Source organism: Haliaeetus albicilla, chromosome 23 (assembly GCF_947461875.1).
Source record: "Haliaeetus albicilla chromosome 23, bHalAlb1.1, whole genome shotgun sequence".
Lineage (NCBI taxonomy): Eukaryota > Metazoa > Chordata > Aves > Accipitriformes > Accipitridae > Haliaeetus > Haliaeetus albicilla.
Genome location: NC_091505.1, coordinates 3,671,189 through 3,691,024, shown reverse-complemented (window position 1 = coordinate 3,691,024; position 19,836 = coordinate 3,671,189). Strand labels below are relative to the sequence as shown.

General features: G+C 45.8%; 1 protein-coding gene across 4 annotated transcripts in view; it reads right to left on the bottom strand.

Annotated features, from left to right (window-relative positions):
• The window catches only part of AMOT (angiomotin), a 61,902-nt gene extending 43,367 nt beyond the window's left edge, over window positions 1-18,535 (bottom strand). For 2 of the 4 annotated variants that reach the window (XM_009920936.2, XM_069810939.1), the window contains exon 1: window positions 5,534-6,415. The gene's annotated coding sequence lies outside the window, so the exon portion shown is untranslated. Of the gene's footprint in view, window positions 1-1,117; window positions 1,219-5,533; window positions 6,416-18,354 lie in introns of those variants that run through there. The other 2 variants (XM_069810935.1, XM_069810938.1) reach the window with 2 other exon arrangements.
• Between the last annotated feature and the right edge of the window lie 1,301 nt (window positions 18,536-19,836).

The following is a 19,836-nucleotide window of genomic DNA, read 5'->3' as shown; positions in this document are numbered from 1 at the left end:
AAACCCAATTTTATTAGATCAGTGAACTTTTTTAAACAAAGTCTTGGTTCTATATTCTAACCAACAGTGATGAACCTTATATAGTCCAACAGTAGCTATCAAGGAAAATGGCCAAAGACCTCTCCAAACTCCCAAAGATTTTCAAATATTTAGTATTTTAAAAAATTAAAGGTTATTTTAAGCTTACACACAACCAAACTAGACAACAGTCATTCTGAAAGAGGATGAGAAAGTAAAAAAGCAACAAGTATGAATGGCAGTATTTATCTCTGAACCCCTTCTGCAGGACCAAGAATGCAGACTGCGTGCCAGTAAAATATGAGACGATTCAGCTATTAGAAACAGGAGAGAGCACTCACTTTTGCAGCACCAACCTAGCAATATGGGAGCTTTTCACAACAAAGCATGACACATCGAACAACCATCATGAAGGATGACCACAACTCATGATCCCCAGGCGCCACAGGAGACTCCAACACACGCTCTTCCTTCACTTAAGCTAAGCACCTCACATAACCACTACTCTACTAAGACATTATTTTAAGGCTTTGAGAACTCTATGTTTCCACAGGCCTTTTTATTTTGTTTTCAGTTTTTTGGTTTGTTTACGACTTTTTCTTTTCCATTCCTATTCATTCACCTATTTCCTACTCATTCAACTATTCATTCCTCATTCACCAATCTTCCACCTACATCAAACGGCTGGTTTGCCCTGAATGGCCATTTATACACAGGTAAGTTTCAAATATATTCTTACTTAAAAAATTACATCCAAGTGTCTATGTAAACACAAATTTCATCAACCCTGAAGAACTCCTTTCACTTACAGGCACAGTAGGCAAGTAAGACAAATATTACATTGCCTATTTAAAAATGAATTGCTCCTAGGAGCTCCCTTACATTGTTATTCCCCAAAGTTGTTGAGATTTTTTTTTCTGTCTTGAAGATTACATTTCAAGGCTACTCTGGAGAGCCAAGTAAAGTGCAAGGTTTGGATATTTGCTGACTTTAGAGTTCTTCATAAAGTACAGTATTTTCACATGGATACAATTTCAACATCAGATCTGTTCAAAGCATGAACCAAATACTTTCACAAAAGCTGAAGGTATGGCCTTACCGAAGAGGCTGCAGTATGCAATTCTTCCTGTGGCCGGCACTGCATTCCGGAGCTGTTTGGGAATACACTCCTGTCTAAAAGGGTTCAACAACTGAGAAGCTCCTGCAGCCAAACTGAACTCATAGGGCAGCTATGTGCCTGTTCTTTCACAAAGACAATGATTTAAAGCCTACAATATGATGATGCCATTTATGGCGCACATATGGAGAGAAGATCAGGCACGAGAGATAGATGAAAGTCTAATCTAGAAAGTAACTACTCATCAGAAAGTAAGACAAGCAAAAAATTCCTAAAAGCAGAAAATGAGCTTACGGAAATCGGTTGTGGCCCAGATTCAACACAATGGACTAAATAATTTTGACAAATCCTCTAGTGCTTCCTGAAACTTTATAACCCCAGCAACAGGCAATTTGGAACACTCCTGTAAAGAACCAAGAGATCCAAGTCCTCTCGTGTATTTCAGTGGATAGAAGAGGAGAAAGAGAGCCTTGAGCCTTATTGCCAATCACCAAGAATGGCCATTCTCACACTATTATAAACATTTGGTCTCCATGGAAGGGGGATACCTAGAAGCAAACATTGGCAACCAAGGACATTCCACTCCCACTATATCGTCCACAATAACAAGGAGAAAAAAAAAAAAATAAAATCCATAAGGCTGTTTCAATTAGGAAACCTTTGAGAAGACTTCTTCGAAAGTGAGTGTCTGAAAATACCTTGAAATATGGGAATGTGCAACAACAGTTAGATGGGGGAAAACAGGCATCTTACTTTACTCTGAAAGCATTTACACTTTACCCCAAAGTGGGAACACCTAATAATCCAAAAACCTTTTGCCAAGAACAAGGTCATAGTTTTCTTTTTAATTCAGAACAGAACCTAACACACACCACATTCTGCACCGAACAGAGAATCTCATAATTTACAGGTGTTTGGAGCCAGGTTTTCGTTTAATACAAACTCTTAACATGTAAGAACTTTCTTATATTGGGCTTTGTCTTCCTGTCGGGTTACAGTTCTGTAGCTCTTTAAAAGCTGTCAGTAAGAATGAAGCAAGAACTGCAAAACGGAGTTCTGCCCCAAGAGAGATATGAACAGATAAATTCATTCACAGCTAAAAGTACTTATACATTAACATACACTTGGACTGTTGATAATTCTAGAATTAAAGACTTATCTCTGTATATACATTAATGTGACAACAACCTAAACCTACATCAGATTTTGCTCCATGTTAAGAAAATAAAGCCTTTAACGAGCTGAAATTTTACTTCAGCTGTTCATTCATTGTAGCGACAGTGAGCCCTAGTCATGGACCAAGACATCATTGTGCTGTGTGCTATACAGAATTAAATGGTGCAAGTTGTTCCATCAAAAAAAACACCACCACCCCCCCAAAAAATCACATTACACTCAACTAGAGACAAAAGGAAGGGATAGAAGAGGGAGAAGCGTTTATGCTTTGAGAACTTGGGGCTTGCAAATTCTCGATTTCACTGTCATGGTTAGGAAAATGTGGCAGTAAAGCAATGCAACCTTATTTCTAAATAAACAAAAAGATTGGTCAGTCTGCTGATGAAAGACAGGATAAAGAGAACAAGAGAACTATTAAATTATCTGCACTTCTGGGATTCTTGCTATTCTTTTGCAAAGTGAATGGCTTATGCTAATCAGGATGCATCTGAAATACATCATTCAAGCCTTCTTGTACAAATATAGTTCTTATTTATCCAGAAAGATCCCCACCAGCTGGCAATGTTTGCATACAATGTTAAACCCAACTTCAAGAGCCCATGCATTATGAGTCATTTTACATTTAAAAACATTAGTTTTCTTAGCTGTTCTTGAAGATGGTGTATCTCATGAGAAGAATTTTAGTGGAATTCAACTACACTATGTTACTGTTCTACTTCCTCTAGCACAAAGAAGTTACAAGTTTTCTGTTGTTTGGTGGGTTTTTTTCCTCTTAACGGTGCTTTGCCTACAGAACATCTTTGGAAAAGGGACAAAAGGATTTGCACCAATCCCTTCTATATGAATCAAATATTTATGCTATGGCCTCTTCAAGCACTTTCATCTAGTAACCTATGGAATGTGATCTCCTGACCTTAACACTCAAGCACGTCTAAATCAGCTGCCCTTTGAGCTGTATTACAGACTACAGAGAATTTTTATACATTTGTATTACAGGCATATGAAAACCTTGTGGCCCAGCTGTGGCATTCTGTGCTACAAAGCATACGTTAGTCCAAAGTCGCTCAAGCGTGCTTCAGGAAAGAGCAATACTTTCATTCTCCCATGCTTATGGCACAATCTGCTGTCATGTGTCACCACAAACAGGTAGAATGATGAACCATGCTATCAGTATATTAACCAGCCATGACAATTTAAATATGTGTCATGCCAAACAATACCACAATTACGAGGTGCCAGCACCACTGCAATCCCATGGCCCACTATATGACCCATTCTGCCTACTCCGCACTGCCCAGCTTCCTTTCTGCCTCCAGGCTCCTCCCCAGGACAGGCAGCGTTGCCTGCAAAACATCTCCAGAATCAGAAAGACAACAAGCTTGGGGAAAACCGGGCGCCCCTTTCCCTCCTCCTGGAAATCCTAGCCTTTCCTCAAGAAAGCACTAGAGCAGAAACAAATCATTCTGTGTTGTGTTTATGGCTCCCAGAAATGTCTTAAGGACTGGGGTTATGTTGCAAGTGTCCTGGAGAAAAAGAGAGGGAGACCAAGTGCCCCAGATGAACCTGCAACTTCAACTATGGGACAAATTTTTCCAGGGTCAGCTCATGACCCTGCTCCTAGGAGGAGCAGTCACTGAGGTAACCCTGGGGAAAGTCTGACCCAAAGATTTAACAGGGTCATGATCTGGATGCTAGGGTTCATGTTTTTCTATCAGCTCTGAAAAACCAACGTGATGCTGCCTATCACTCACACAGGAGCAGCCCAAGGGTGCAGGGCAAGCTTGAGAAGATGGTTCTTGTGTTCCCACCCTGATATGGCAGAAAGGCTCAGTTTCCAGAAAAAGTCAAGGGTAGCAGAAGAAAGTGACACAGCAGCCAAAACCTATGCCACGTCCTCTCCCCCAAGATGGATGCTGGTCAGTCACCTACCCCAGTCCTCTTGCAAGGTGCCCCACTGGCTGTTGCAACTCAGCGGAGACTGAGGCGCCCTCAGTTCTCTGAGGGTCCGTCAGCTCAGAGCACGCTGACTTGCTGCCCCCCCTCTAAGGCAGGAACAGGACACCTTTTCCACCTTCTTTTCCCACCGATATCCCTACAGGGAAGAGGAAAGGAAAAAAAAGAAAGAGGAACAGAGACCACAACAGACCAATATGTAGCATTTCCTGTATCATCTGCAGGAAAAACCCACGCAGTGGGGAAGAGCACGATGTCAAGGCTGGTTTCAGCACATAAACAGCCAGATCCTCCTGCTGGGGGATGCTGTGTGTTTCCACAGGGAACAATATAATTCTCCCTGCAAAGACGAGTCCTACTACCAGCCACACAAAATTCCACAGGCCCTTGCCTTGCACAAAGGACTGGTAGCAATGAAACATGGCCGTGAGGAAGTGGGTATGGGGGTACAGAGCTGGGGTAGAAGGAAAATCAGAAATTCACAGCAGTATTATCACTTGTAAAGCAGCACACATTCAGCGCTTGGCCCCTAGAGAAAGGAGTATGCTACAAAATATGCTTCCCTGCACAGAGACTGGGCCTCCATCCAGTTATTATGTGCACATGTCCCTGCTGCGTTTTCAGTCTTACTTTAAAAAAAATCTTAAAACAAAGAAAACATATCCTCATACTCACTCTGTACAGTGCCAAGCATGTTCCTAGCCACGTTCAATTATCTGTTAAGGCGTGTTAATTATGGGTTCAACACTTTTACACCTTGTGACACAGCAGTAAAGCACTTAATGTAAAACAAATTCCAGTGTGAAACAAGGAATCTCAACTGATTGTGGAAGCCCTGTTTGCACGCGTGCATACGTAAATGCACATACATGCTTCTCTGTGAAGCATGACGAGCAAAGACAATCTTAACACGTGGATTACAAGCACAATGACTGCGATTATTTTGTCAAAAGAAAAGAGCACCACAAGAAACACGGCTGCTTTCAAACACAGCCTGACACAAACCCACTTCAGCGACTTCCACAGAATTTTACTTTATCCAGTTACACACAAGTACATCACTACTAATTTTGGCTATTTACTGCCAGCGGTAAAAAGAGCGGGTGAACGTATTTGTTTTGCAGGAATTGTGCAAGATGAAGAGTAACCTTTACAGGAGAGAGAAGTGATGGGCAAAAGCTGACAGAGAAGAGAGCCAGTCTAACTCCCAGGTTTAGGCTGCAAGAATGAATGCCGAGTCCCTTGCGCCATGCGCTATGAGTCTCTTACCTACTGATCTGCTGAAGACAAAAGGGTTTTCTTCTTTTCAGAAACTGGACACTTGGAGCTCGTTGGGTCAGTCACACAAAGCTTCCCTGCTGCCAAAGGTATTTTTTTTCCCTCGGGTTTTTGTTGTTGTTGTTTGGTTTTTTACCCCGGAGAGTAAAGGGCAGAACAGTGGATTCAGCAGGGGCAAAGGGTGGAATTCAAGACTCAACAGGCGGACTGCAGAGCTCTCTCCAAAAGATGTTGTATTTCAAGGCGCTTTCATTCGCAAATCCTTCTTCATCCCCAGTGTCAATAAAACTGGAGGGGGGGGGAGTAAACTTTTTAAACTGCAGAAATAAACTGGACTCCACAGAAAGGGGAACGTGATACGAACTGGATTTGTGGCTCGACTTTTTCTTTTATTAAAGATAAATATACTTTCAGACAGGCAATCAAGACAGATGGGTAAGAATCCAATACGGCCAGACAGGACCTGCCCGCAGTCCCTGGAAGGAGGATAGCGGTATCTCAAGAACGGCAGAATAAACAAAAAGAAGGGACAGTCTGCGTCCCGGCGGAGGTGGCCCGGCGCAGGCTCCGCTGTCAGTGGCAGCGCCGCCCGCGGCACTCGCAGCGCCCGCGGCCCCGGCAGGGAAGGTCGGCCCGCAGCATCGCGGCCGGGGGAAAGCTGCTCCGCTCCGATCCGCTCCGCGCCTCCTTCTCCGCGGTTACCTGTGCGCAGCGGGGGGGGGGGGGGGAGGCGAGGCGGGTACGGAGGAGCCGCGGGGCCGGACGCGGGGCTGGGGCGGCAGCGTCCCCCCCCGGCAACACGCTCCCCGCGGCAGCAGGCTCACACCGACGCGCACACGGCGGCAGGGTAGGGCCGGGCCGGGGCAGCTCCGCTCCCTCCTCCGCCTCCTTCCGCCTCGCTCTGCGGCGCGGACGCCCCGCGGGACGGCGCTCCGCCGGGGCGGGCAGGAAGCGCCCCGCCGCCCCCGCCCGGAGACCGCCCCCCTCCCGCCCCGGCGGCCCCGCCTCCGCCCCGCCCCGCCGCCGCCCCTGGGCAGCCCCGGCCGCTATTGGGGCGGGGGGGGGGGGGCTGCGGGCAAGCCGGTCCCGTCCCGTCCCGTCCCGGGAGAGCAGCGCTCGCCGCGCCCCGCGGGAGCCGGCGCCCCCGCAGAGCCGCGGCAGCTGGCCCCGAGGAGCTCCGGCCTGGCCCCGCTCGGCCCGGCGGCCCCGCGCAGCTCGGCACCGGCGGGGGGGGCTCGGAGGAACTTCATACGACCAGTGCCTTGGCCACCTGCAGAAGCGTTCACAGGGGTTAGCCCCAGGTCTCAAAACCATTCCGCCAAGTCAGTGGAGTTAAATGGGTTTAGACCAACGTACACCAGCCAAGGATCTGACTCACCCACTTTTTGCTGGCCAAATGCTGAAAATAATTGAAAGCGTGGCAAGAACTGATCGTGACTAACAGCATAGAAGCAGGATATTAAAGGAGTTCCCTGTATATCGCGTTCTGCTTAAAACTAAAACACACATCGCGCAGCCTTCCAAAGCTATCACGACGGGAAACGCCCACAGACCTCTACTACTCTGCCACAGCTGGATCTAAGGGTTGGTGCGGAAAGAGGAGATGGAAGAGACTTCAGTATTCTCCCCAAATGCAACCATGATTTTGCTGTGTTTCATCATTTCACCGCATGATAAAAGATGGTAGCCACATGCAGAGGTGGTTTTTGTTCAAGGCTTTAGTGCCTCAATCACCCTGCAGAATTTCAACTTAAATAGTTTGGCTTTAAACACGTAACAACCTTTAAAGAATTTGTGCATGCCTCCCCATTCGAAGGCGGCCAGTAAAATGGTCCCAAAATGCTGATAAAGAGAAAGGCTTAAGCTGGTCTCCCTGTTTTGGCAGATCTAATAGCACTTGGGGATGGCAATAACGCAGTCATCTCTGCAGCTGTACCAACCTCTGTACCAGAGAGGCAAAGCCCTTGTTCTGAAATGGGGTAAGAACTTTAACTTCTCCCAGCCTGATGCCTGTAATCAGGGCAAATCCCCAGTCTAAACAAGGCCGGAGATAACAAACTGGTCCTTCAAAAGGGACGTATTTGTGTACAAACGATGGTACCTTGCCTTTCTCACAGTCCACCTCCTCCTCTGGCTTTTGCATACAATGCACTCGAATCCTCCCCCTGTGAGGTCACCCCGGTCCGTGAACTCCAGAGGACGATTGCCAAGTGACAGCTTCTACTTTTCTCCTGGCTCCTGTTCACTAACTTGTGATTTCAAGAAAGAGCAAAACAAAAAATCAGAGAAGCTGTTATGGTGTGTCCACAACTGATTTAATACACCGAGGCCAGACCATGCAAATATTAAGCCCATTAAGTAGTCCCAGTTTGGTAATGTTTGGCCATAAGATGACACCATTTTCCAAAAGCACTAAATGCGCAAAACTGGCCACGTGTCAAATCCTTGCACTGTGAAACTTGGCCTCTTCACTAGGGCTCTTCGTGTGAGAAGAGATAACATGATTCAGCCATTTACCTTTTAATTGCTCTAAGCAAAGGAATCCTTTCCAACATTCCCAACTCTTAACATTGAAAAGAAAGATCTGGAAAAAAAATTCAGGAAGTCAAATTTCAGAAATCCCAAATGCAGCGTATATAAACATCTATTTTTTCCCTCATAACTGACATTCATTCATTGGAACATTTCAGTGGAACAAATGTAGAAAGACATGTAAACAGTTCATTAACATCCCATAACCTTACAGTGTGCAAACACACACACACACAAAAAGACAACGCAGAACAAGCTAATGAAGCACGTATTTGCTAGATGCTGTGGGGTAGAGTTGTAAGGGAAATATATAGCTATACTGAGTTAAATAAGAGTTATAAACTGTGCTTCAATCACACACCCTGTCTCCCTCCCACATGCTAAAAGAAAATAGTGGGGAGTAAAGAGAGAAGGTAGAGTCATCAGGAAAGTAAAAATACTGCTTAATGCGGACACTGAAAAGCAGCTAGCCTTGCCCAAGGCACATTAACCTCAACTCATCTGCTGCTGTTTATTCTACAGAGCACTAGCACTGCTCATGTTTAACCCACACAATTGGAGATAAGAGCTTTATCGGAACTGGAGAAGAACAAAGATGCATGAAATCCACATTCTCTTCCTTAAAATATTCTCCCCTTGCATCCTCCCTTCACCCAGCTCCCCGCCCAGCCCAGTCCTCAGGAGCTCCAGCACACATCTGAACGGCTGCCAGTGGAGGAAGCGAGCAGTTTCCATACACACATCACGCCACAATGTGGGAATTCAGGAAACAACACAAGAAAGGGGTTCCTAATAACTGTTCCAGCGTACTCGGGCCAATTTATGCAATCATACAAAGGTCACAGTAGATGTGTTAAAAAGCACAAAAGATAAATGCCACAACGGCAACTAGTTCAAAGTAGGAAAATAAATCTTGGGCTTATGAAGTGTTTGGTTGACCTGGAATTGCTCCACCTACAATTTTTTAAGAGGTTGTCCTTCACATTCTTTAAAATTCCTCCATCTTAAAGTTCCTCCCTCCAGGAATCGCTGTAACTCTGCCGTCCTTTGTCCACAGCAGCTGGAGCTCAGGAAGCTGCTGATATTATCCCTCAAGTACAGAGAGAAATTACTGCTCAGTCCTGCGTCCATTCAGTGCTGCTGAGAGGGGTGTAAATTAATTTCCATGGATCTCTGATCTCGGGCCAGTTTAACAGAGCTTTTCTTCTTGCACATAAAAATAAACTGTTAACAGTGCTCAGAAGTGCCATTTAGCTCTTGGGACCAGACAGTACACCTCCACCACCACCAAAGCAGAGGGTTCTTTGCCTAGTCTGTAAAAAAGCTGTTGGGTGAAATAATGGCCCTACAGTAAACGAACAGTAATGCAAGCAACAGTAAAAAAGACTAAGAAGAGGAGCTGAGGCCAAGTTTACTAGGTGAGCAGGAGCAAGGAATAGGTAAATACGAAAAGGGAGATTACTTTGTATTTCTTGCCATAGGAGCCAAAGTCAGTTTGATACATTCACTGAAGAAAAGGAAGTAAGTGAACAAATACATTAGGGGATGCAGATCAGAACAAGATTAGAAGATTTCAAAACCATGTAAGAATCACAAGAAATGTGTGGAGAAGGCACCAAGGCACAGGAGGGTTAAGTGGTTTGTCCAAAGTCATGCCAGGAGTTCAGTCTAGACTTGAAGAGTCTCCGAGAGTCACAGGCCACAGAACCTGCCTTGCTGCCCGCGCGTACGGTGAACTTGGGACATACAGCATTGCAGCTTTTGCTGCCATTTTACTACGGGGATGGAGAGGAGCCAGGGCCTTCAGGGTGGTCACAGCCATGTTTAAGTTGTATTTAGAGGATTTGATGTTGCTGCTAAATCCATCCCTAAGCTGTAACAAACCCTGAAAGGCTCCCTCAGGTCCTGCCATTGGGTACAGCTGCAGACCAGCTATGATTTCTGAAGAGAAACAAATTCAATCTGACTGACATGAGATTGAGGCATGAATTATATGTAAAACCAGTTATCATTCACCAACAGATGGTAATGACAGGTATTCATAGACCAACAACACCAGAAATTACTACCATGAAACTTGACATGCATGGAATTGCTAGAAAAATTCTACTTTTCAAAACACAGGAGCTGGAGCAGTTATGCACTATTTATTCCTCTGCTCTTCACTAAGTAATTGCTGTGTCTTCCTACACAAGTTTACTAATCTATCAATTCTATATAAGAAAACTTTAATGACCACATATAACTTTTGGGAGGGAAGTAATTGCGACAGAGACTTTTGCATAGCCAACTTCATGTCCTGTCTATATTGTGATTTACACTGTGACATGGCTCCTGCTCATCTAAGGTTTTGTATGCTACTGCGCGTGAAGATTTTTAGAAGTATGTCAGTCTGGATGGTACCTCTAATGTAGTGTAACTCAAGTTCAGCATGGTTCCTTGGGTGAAGAAAGGGCCTGCACAGGAAGGGGCAGAAAAGGAACAGCTTACCACAGTGAAATGCAATATAGAGGTCAGCAGTGATGTGTCACCCATGAGTTGATTGATCAGGTACCACCTGTAAAGAGAATTACTCTAACTGCTGAACCTTGGCCCCTTTTTATGCAGAATTTCAGAAGAAAGCTGTGTAACCAGAAGAGTGATGAGCAACTGCCAACTATGGAAAAACAAATTAAATGTTTCAGCTTTGCTCTGAACGCATTCACACCCCAGTCCCCTAGACTTAAATGTAGTTTTGGCAAAATAAGGACAGCAGGGTTAGTCTGGACAAAGGGATTTCCTTACAAGACACCGTTCTTCTCCCAGAGAAGGATCTGTAAGCCTTTAACTGATGTCTATTGTACGTTAATAACCTTGATATATGAAAGTTGACCATCTCCCTCATTTCTCTGCACTCTTGCCTCTCATGCCTCTTTGAAAAGAGATGTCTCTTCAAAATCTGCTGAAATGAATTAAAAGATTCCCTCAACTTCCAGTGGATTTGGATCAGAGTAAACTGTAAGAGTAAGGCATGGAGGCCCTGCACTTCAACACAGTCTTTGTTTGCTCTCGATGACTAAAGAATGTATGAAATCACAAGAGAGCGAGATGCACAGCAGGTTCTGCAGCAAAAAACAGACTTGATAATCCTGATATTTCAATGACCATAAAGATTAAGAGGGGAAAACCACGGCTGATTTGAAACCAAAAAGCCTAACCTTTTCAAAATCTCCGGGACTTACAATGGTGCAACAGTATTGATAAATATCATGGGGACAAGGAAGAGGGGGTGCTTTTTGATTTAAAGCTTTTGCAACTCGTTTTTAATGTGGATGTCGGAAGCAGACTCAGAACTGAGAAATGAAAGAGGCCCAACCAAAAGTAATCTTTGGCTGGAAGCAACCTTCCGTTGCCTGGGAAGGTTAAAAGTATGGTGTCAGTGAACCAATGAGCGCCATATAGATGCTAGAGCTCTAATAATTGTAGGAGCAGGACCAGCTTCCCCTACTACATAGAAGCTGTACTGAATAGTAAACAGATTACTTTGAACATGAAATGAAAGAAGAGAAATGAAAGGAGAAATAATGTTATGTACAAAAAAGGTCCAATGCATTGGAACAAAATATATGAAATTCTGTTAAATAATTGCTTCAAAAAGTGACAATTATAATTTTTCTGAGCACATAGTTGTGCTCCTAAAAACGATCTTTCTCCTGTAGTAAACTACAAAAAGATTGATAATTAGAGACAGAAAGATATCAAGTTACAGATAATTGATTAACATTTCATTTTCACAGAAATGAAATACTAAAAATAGAATTATAGAACAAAGTCTGATTAGATTTTACAATCGATTTCAGAAGCTGCTGACACATTCTGGAAGAGCACCAGCACTCTCTGCTGGTGATCTTTGTTCAACACTTATCTAGAGGAAAAATGAGGAATGAAAATGCATTATGTGTTTGATATGGAATGCTGTTTTTTAAATGGATGATTAAATAGATCCCTATCAATTTAGCAAACAGCAACTCTAGGAGCTACTTACGTTTTTGGAAACAATCTAGTTATTACTAAGAAGTATATTTACTATGGGCAATCATCATTCACTGGAATAAATTTCACTGTCACAAATAAACATCTGATATTGAATGCTTCTTTCTGCAGAAGGCACTTCTGTTGTGCTGTAGCACAAAGACAAGCTGGTGTGAGAAGTTCCCATGATGCCAAATCCCTTGGCTCCACCCTGACTTTCCATCAATTTTAGAGCTATGCCAAGAAAAACAGCTCTTCTTAAAAAAAGTCCTAGTATAGCACCAACATCTTCCTCTACGGTAGTCACAGTGGAAATGCTACTATGTTTTAATCAAAGCAAACCTGCTCCCAGCGCTGTCTCTATTACACCCTTTGCCAGGAAGCTGGAAAAGCTTTGACTCCCTCTCCCCAGCATGCACCCAAGCCTTGTCCACACCCCTGGTGGATTACTTTACCGCATCTGAGCCAGAGACTGCACAGGGACAAACAGATCAGGAGCAAAAAAACAAAACCAAAGCCAAGTACCTAAGTGACAGCTGTCCCAGTTTCCAAACTATGCACAGATCAGGCATCAGTAAGAAGGGTTAAAGACTGGCAAATTGAATCCATGTGCAGCTCATGAAAGTGTGGGAAACAAAAGAGACAATGTGAGTTAAGGACAGAGTATTCATTAGCAAAGGGCTCAAGTTTCTTGGCTTTTGCTGGTCTGCTTCCCAATGGCCATTTTTCAAGGTAGCTTTTTGTTCTTTAGTTTTGAACGTAGTCCTGGAAAGACATTATACTCTTTCTTAGCTAACAAACTAAAGCTCAGTACATATTGAACTTCTTAAAATAATTTGTCTTTTTAATTCCCCAGGGGCAAGAGGGGAGAACAATGTCAGAGATGGTTTTTTTCTGCTGGGCTACAGTGGGCTTCAGAGCTTTATATGACATATCTGATCCAAAGACCTCAGATGCCTTCATAAATATTCACTTACACTATGGTATTAAATACATAAAGAAATCCAATGTTTTAAAAAAAAATACATGAGACTTCATAATGCAGCCCTACCTATTTGAGTCAGAGTAAAGCCATTACTGGAGAACGGCTGCGAAGCTCTGAGCCACTGCCTCAGCTCAGCTCTGCATTGCTGGGGTTGGACCTGCCATCCCTCCCTTTCAATGCCTGCAAGGCACTCGGGAACTTGTTAATGAGGATGGCTTCAAAGTATTTGGGATGCTGAAGAGATTCAGTTTACAGCAGCAACATATGTTGGAGAAAGGGGTCCCAGTCATTCACAGGGAGAGGCCTGGGGTCTCCAGTTTTTCTGCTTGAGGAGCAGAGTCAACCCTCGTATCAGGTGGAGTGTGCAGCCACAGCCGAATAAAATGATGTGGGAGCGTAAGCGGTACCACTGAGGGCCCAGTGCACCCAAAGTCCTGTGGTAGGTCTATACCCCTGCATCACATGGGAGACATCCAGAGCAAGACTGCAAACCCCCTGGTGCCTAGGGCCGGTATTTTGAAAGCAGCTCCATATCTGGTAGGACATAAATACCACCTTAGGATCTGCTTCATAAGGTCCCTACACAGAAGCTAAGTCTTGAAAATCTGACTTTTGCTTCTTCAGAAAAATCTGAATTTTGGTAATCCTGGGGTTTAGTGGGGAACTGATTTGCTGCTCAACCAAGAAAAAGCAGCAATTAGGGTGGAGTTCTGGAAAAAGCAGTTAAAATAGTGGGTCAGAAATTGAAACCCAGGGTCTATTTCACTGCTTCAGTCAGTAGGTATCTGTATATTAAGTGTAGCAGGATACACGGCATTTTATTTTGACTTTTTTACTTTATGAAATAAAAAATGGGAAGAACAGCTTCTGAATTAGAGAAACAGCTAAAAGCCCTAAAAGGAACAAACACAGTGGTAAAAATAACTGAGTTTTAACATAGTCGTAAGTCAAAGTCAGAAATAATTGTTCTAATGCATTCTGCTCCTGACAAATGTCAACTTCAGAAGAGCTTCACATCTACAGAGTCCCAAGGAACTTTTTAAGCATTCAGGGATCACCAACACTTGGCTGAGTGGGACAGAGTGACAGCCAAATGCCAAGCACAGCACTCCAGAACACTGCATGAGGAACAGAGATTCCTGCCTAAGGGATCACAGCAAGTTTCCCACTGGACAAAAGTGGGAAGTTTAAAAACAAAAGATTTTAAACCTCAAGTTTTCTACTTTTCAAGGAAGTTAATATTTTGGACATGACAGGACCTCACAAGAGATCACTGATCTACAAGGAATGAGAAGATGCTAAAAGCCTTGAGAACTTGAGTAACTATAGGAAATTAACATGATTACTTTTTTTTAATATTATTAACTATACATGCCAGACTGCTCTTAAATATTCTCTTCCCACATTCATACCCACACCTTTACCTTCGTACCATACGAATTCCGTATTCAGCTCTGTCCCTTGATCATTAATGCAGACTCCTAAGCTTCAGACTTCAAAGAAATGCACGCGTAAGAGTCACAGGCACAGGACTGGAACAGCGTCAGAGCCTCCCTGTGCAGGAACCTCGATCTTCTGTTTGACTTCACTGTACAAATATCTCGTTCTATCAAGACTAGGAAATTCAATGATTTATGTAGGGCTTCCCACAGATTAAGTTAATAAGGGAACCCAACAGTGCCTCATCTCCTTCCGCCTTCCAAACACTGGTAAATGAAAGGAAATGGGAATGTCTCCTGGGGTAAGGGTAAGACGTGAGCGCTCTACAAATGTGCAAGGGAAGAAACCAAAGACTTCATTGTGTGGATATGCACTTCTCCAGGAACCCTCTTCCCTTCTCCTCCCTCCCACAAGTGGCATATGATAGTGTTCTTAGGGAAACTTGGTTCAATTGCAAAGCCTCACCCACACCACACCACACCGATTGTCACCTAGAACGGTGGTGTTTTCGTTTTCTTCCTGCTTTTTGTTTTATATTTTTCCGTCCTTTGTCCCTCCCCCCCTTTCTTCTGTTCTCACCCTCCCTCTTTCTGCTGCTTAAAATGTCTGCACTCCCTGCTTCCTTATTTCTGTAGGTTCCCTTCTGTCATTTTTAGTACATTTCCAGTACCACCAGCATTACTCGGAGCTCCAGTCATGCCTTACTAGTCAAAGCTTCCAGCATACGAGTCTGAATTACAGTTTAACACAATACAAATGAAGATATTATGGCACAGATAGATCAAGATATAGGTCTCTCCAAGAGGGACTTAGGGACTCATTTTAATGTAACTTGCAACCAACATCCCTTTGAGTTACATTTGAAAATTACACCAGCATTCCCTGGCCAAGATTAAGCATCATCACGAGACAGTCAGAAAGGCAGTCTGGCCTTTTTCAGCGTTATTTGTAACTGCTCATATATCCCCAACTTTCAAGGAAATTACCCAACACCAAACTAACACAGGTGCAGTTTCTTTAGTGGTAAGAAAGGTGCTACAGGTCATCAGATTCAGGCATTTTCATCAATGAGACGGTCTATGCTCGCTCTGAGCTAAGTTAGACACTAAAATGGTAAAGTGTGAGAAGCTGTTGTAGATACACACGCTTCAAAGTGCCTTCATCAGCCTTATGATCCCTCATAAAACCTTGGGCTAAAGTGACAGTACTGATGGTAGACAGTGTTACGGAGCAATGATTTCCTTACTGAGAAGGTGAACTATAAAGCCAAACTCAGAAATTTCTCTGCCTAATGAGAATGTTGCAATTAGGTCATCACTGAACACTGCATAACCACAAATCGGAGCAAAAACATTCCCACAGAATAAGTAATATGTGACGGCAGGTATTTGGAATGAGAACAAGGATTTTATCCATGTAGCCCTACTGCTGAATTATGTAAACAGCGGTCCTGATGATAGTCAGCTTCCAGTGGGGACATGCAACTGTCAGGAGACACAGACCCAGTTCAGCACTAGCAATCTAGAGTTTAAACTCCCAAACATGAAAGTTCATGTCCAGCTTTCATTAAATTTGACAAGGTGTTCAGAGCAAGTTTCGGGGTCAGAATTCTATTTAGGTCACATATGAACTGTATCCAGGCCACAACCTTCTTTCTATCTTCTGGACTCCAGCTTGAGCAATGTTTCTAATTTCCAGTAACTACTCCTGCTAAAAAACTAAATCAGTTCTAAGCTTAACCTTGTACAGCTCAGGCTGTATATTTTGGTAAGCCTCCGAACACCTGATCTTTATACAAATGACACGATAAGGGACTTTTAATAGAACACTCTCCAAACTGCTTTTGGTCACTGAAACTCCCTGACCCTCTCCCTCCCTTGGGTCCTGCACAGGCACGTGGAAGTACCTGCTGTTGGGGCAGACAGGTCAGGAGAGCAAAGATTTGTGGGTTAATGGGATACTGTTCTGATCAGGGAGATTAGGTTACAAGGCCGTGCCTTTGATGACTGGCTTCTTCAGTATGGCACTTTGGTTTACGACTGGGGATTTCTTTTAATTAGATTGTACTCTTAATTATTTATGACCTGTATTATCTGCAGAAGCTGCCCAAAACCTAAGCCTTAATAAGGATAATTGGAATAATCATATTTTTACCTCTTTTGTAAAGCACCTTGAGCCCCACTGATGAAAAACGCTAGGACAGGATTAGATGCTTAATGAAAAATTATCATTAAGAAGTGGAACAAAAATGAAAAGTGAACTAAAATGGAATTTGCTATTTTATACTGCATTAGGGCTGAATTGAGGATCATTTATCAGAGGTGACACTCTGAAAATTTTAACCTGAAAATTGAATGGGGATCTTCTCTATGCATCTAGCAAAACAATGGGAGATTCCGGGCGAGGATGCCAAGGGCCAGAGCCTGGACCTGAATGTCATGAGAAGTCAGAACAGCCCCCCAGGAGCATGCACTATGGAAGTGCTGGGCTATCCTGCCGTATGCTGGGAATTCAGTCAGTTCTTGGCTATTGACAGCATCAAGGAAAAGCAATGGGTGTTTAAGATCACCCAAGTTCCTGTGTCCACCACAGCTCCTCCACGCTAAAGATTTGGCCTTCCAGCCCTCACCTTCCTCAAAAAGCATCCTGGAATTGAGACAGATGGGATTTCTGCTTCAACCATGTGGTAAATGTCACGGTGAATAGTTATGGGCCTACCTGAATCAGTCTGCTAATGAAAGGCATAATCTTTCAACCTGAGGGCAGATGATGAAGTAGTAGCGGGGATGGCTAAACCCAGAGCCTCAAGGGGCTGGTGGGATCCCTACTGTCTACCAGGCAAGGATGCAAACGCAAAGCTTTTAACTCTTTGGGGATTATCACCCTCAGACTGGCATTTTGTTCTCTCAGAGATCAAAGCAAGAGGACTTGGAGTCGCTTCTGCTTAATTCAGAGTTTGAGCAGATGCGGATCAGCTCCTGTGGGCATTTGGGGCCGGCAGGGACAGGGACTCCGGCGGGATAAGGAAGGCAGAGCAGGCACCATCTCTTGCAGCTGTGGCAGAGGCGGAGGCCCTGGACCTCCTCTGCAGGACTGTGGGTAGCAAAACATCCCCTTGCATTACCTGGACTTGAAACTGGACCTGGGAAGGGACAGGACGGCTCCGCTCTCTCCTCTGCACTGACTCCTCCGTCCCTACTACCACACACATCACGCAAGCCCTCACAGCCTTCGCCTCGCCGCTTCCCCACGACGAGACCTTCCCAAGACCACCGGGGGTACCTGTGGTGACCCCCAAACACTGGACGCGGTCCCGGGGGTCGACGGGCTGAGCCACAGCACTGCCCCACACCCGCCCCCCTCGCCAGGGGAAGGAGATGGTCTCCGTGAGGGCTGGGGAGAGACACGGGAGCCCCTTCCCCGGGCTCTGAGGGGGGACCCCCGCCTCGGGGGAGCCGCGGGGCCGCGCAGCCCCGTCCCGGGAGGTGCGAGGAGGGGGCAGCGCCGGGGACGGGCCGGCATTTGCCTCAGGATGGAGGCGGGGGGCCGCGGGCAGGAGCGGGGCGCCGAGAGGAGGGCCGGGGCCACGGCGGCCGTTAGGCGGGAGCCGGCGCCGCGCGTCCCCGCCTCAGCAGCCCCTCCGGCGGGGGAACCCCAACGCCCGCTCCCCGCTGCACCTGCCCCCGAGCCCGGCATCCCAGCCGGGGCAAGGGCGGCCGCGGCCCCCCTCCTCGTCGCGGGGAGGGGGGGGTCCGGCGGGGCAGCGGCTAGCCGCGCTCCCCTCACGGCAGCCGGCCTCACAGCGGCGGCCCGAGCCTCCCCCCCCTCCACACTCGCTCCTTACCCCGCGGGCGCCTGCCCCAGCGGCCGCCCGCTCATCCATCTTGCTCCTCTTCCCTCCGAGGTGACAAAGCCGGCATGGCAATGAGAGACACCGAGGAGCTCTGGGAAGCGCCTACCCCAGATTCAGTTATTAACTTTCACCAGGCGGCTGCAACTACGGCACCCGGCATCCCCCGCTGGGCCAGCGCCTGCAAAGGCAGCCGGGAAGTGTAGTCCAACCGCCCCGCCGCCTCACCGCCCGCCGGCGGGAGCTGCCGGCCCGCCTCGCCCGGCCTCACCGCCTCAGCGCCGAGCGGGAACGCAGCCCTCGCTGCGCGGCCCTGGGTCGGAAGGGAGCTGCCTCCGCAGGCTCCTTTAGGTTTCCCCGTCTCGGTCGGTGGAAGAGAGGCGGTCCGGGCGGGTGCCCCATGCAGGCAGCTTCTCTCCAGCAGGCCTGGGACACGCAGGCATCTGCGGGCTAAAAGCGCAAAAGTCCTCTGTGAAGTACCGTCTGGGCTGCGAGGCGCGCCAAGAAGGCAGGTGTCGAGGGGAACGCACAGAAAAAAAGGGGACGGAGATGTTCATCTTTCCCTCCAAGAGAGGGGGACGCCTTCCCCACCATCATGGTGTCACTCACAAAATGGCCGCTGCCCACAGGAGCCCCCGTCCTTGGAAAGGCAGAGCCGTAGCAAGAAGTTTTGAAGTTTTAGCGCTTACAAAGGTACATTTGCCACAGCCGGCTTCCTGGTCGGCCAGATCAGCAAATATCAAGGATGTCCAGGGCCCCCTCTGCCACATCAGGGCTGATGTCCCTGCACATGGCCGCCAAGTCACCAGTGCTACAGGGTGACTGCCATTTTGACAGCTGACTTTTTCAGGTACCATTGATTGCATGGTTTATGACTCGGAAACACTTTCTCTACCTCCTGCAGTTAACAGTAGATTGTAAATTATGCAGCGAGACACCAGTATGAGATCTCACATATTTCGGCCTAAGAGGAGCTTATTTTGTTGACAACATATTTAAAGTCTTTCATGTTGAATGGTTTTGTAATCTCAGCCATGAGGGTTTAGAGCTCTTCACTTTTTATTTCACCTGGGTCTTATTATCAGCCCACTTACGTGCTAAATCTATTACCTTCGTCACATCATGAGCTTTCTGCAACAGCACTGTCTTCCAATGTCTCTTCCACAATGTTTCTAACTAGCAATATTCCTTGCCCCAAAAACACTCTCAACTAAAGCAATAAAAATCTAAAAGCAGAACTGTCAAAGATTCATGTCTAGGAAAGTTGTCAGGACACAGGCCAAAATAATCTAGGAAGACCAGTGTGACTCCAGAGGATGTAAAATTTAGTGAGAGAAGGAACCTCTAGATGCCTTAAGAATATTTTATCGCTGCAATAGCCAGTTGCTAAAAACAATAGGCAAAGCTTATTAAAAAAATATCTGGAAATTCTGTAACTCAAGTAATCAGCTGCTGGTCATCAAGTGTGCAGCTCCT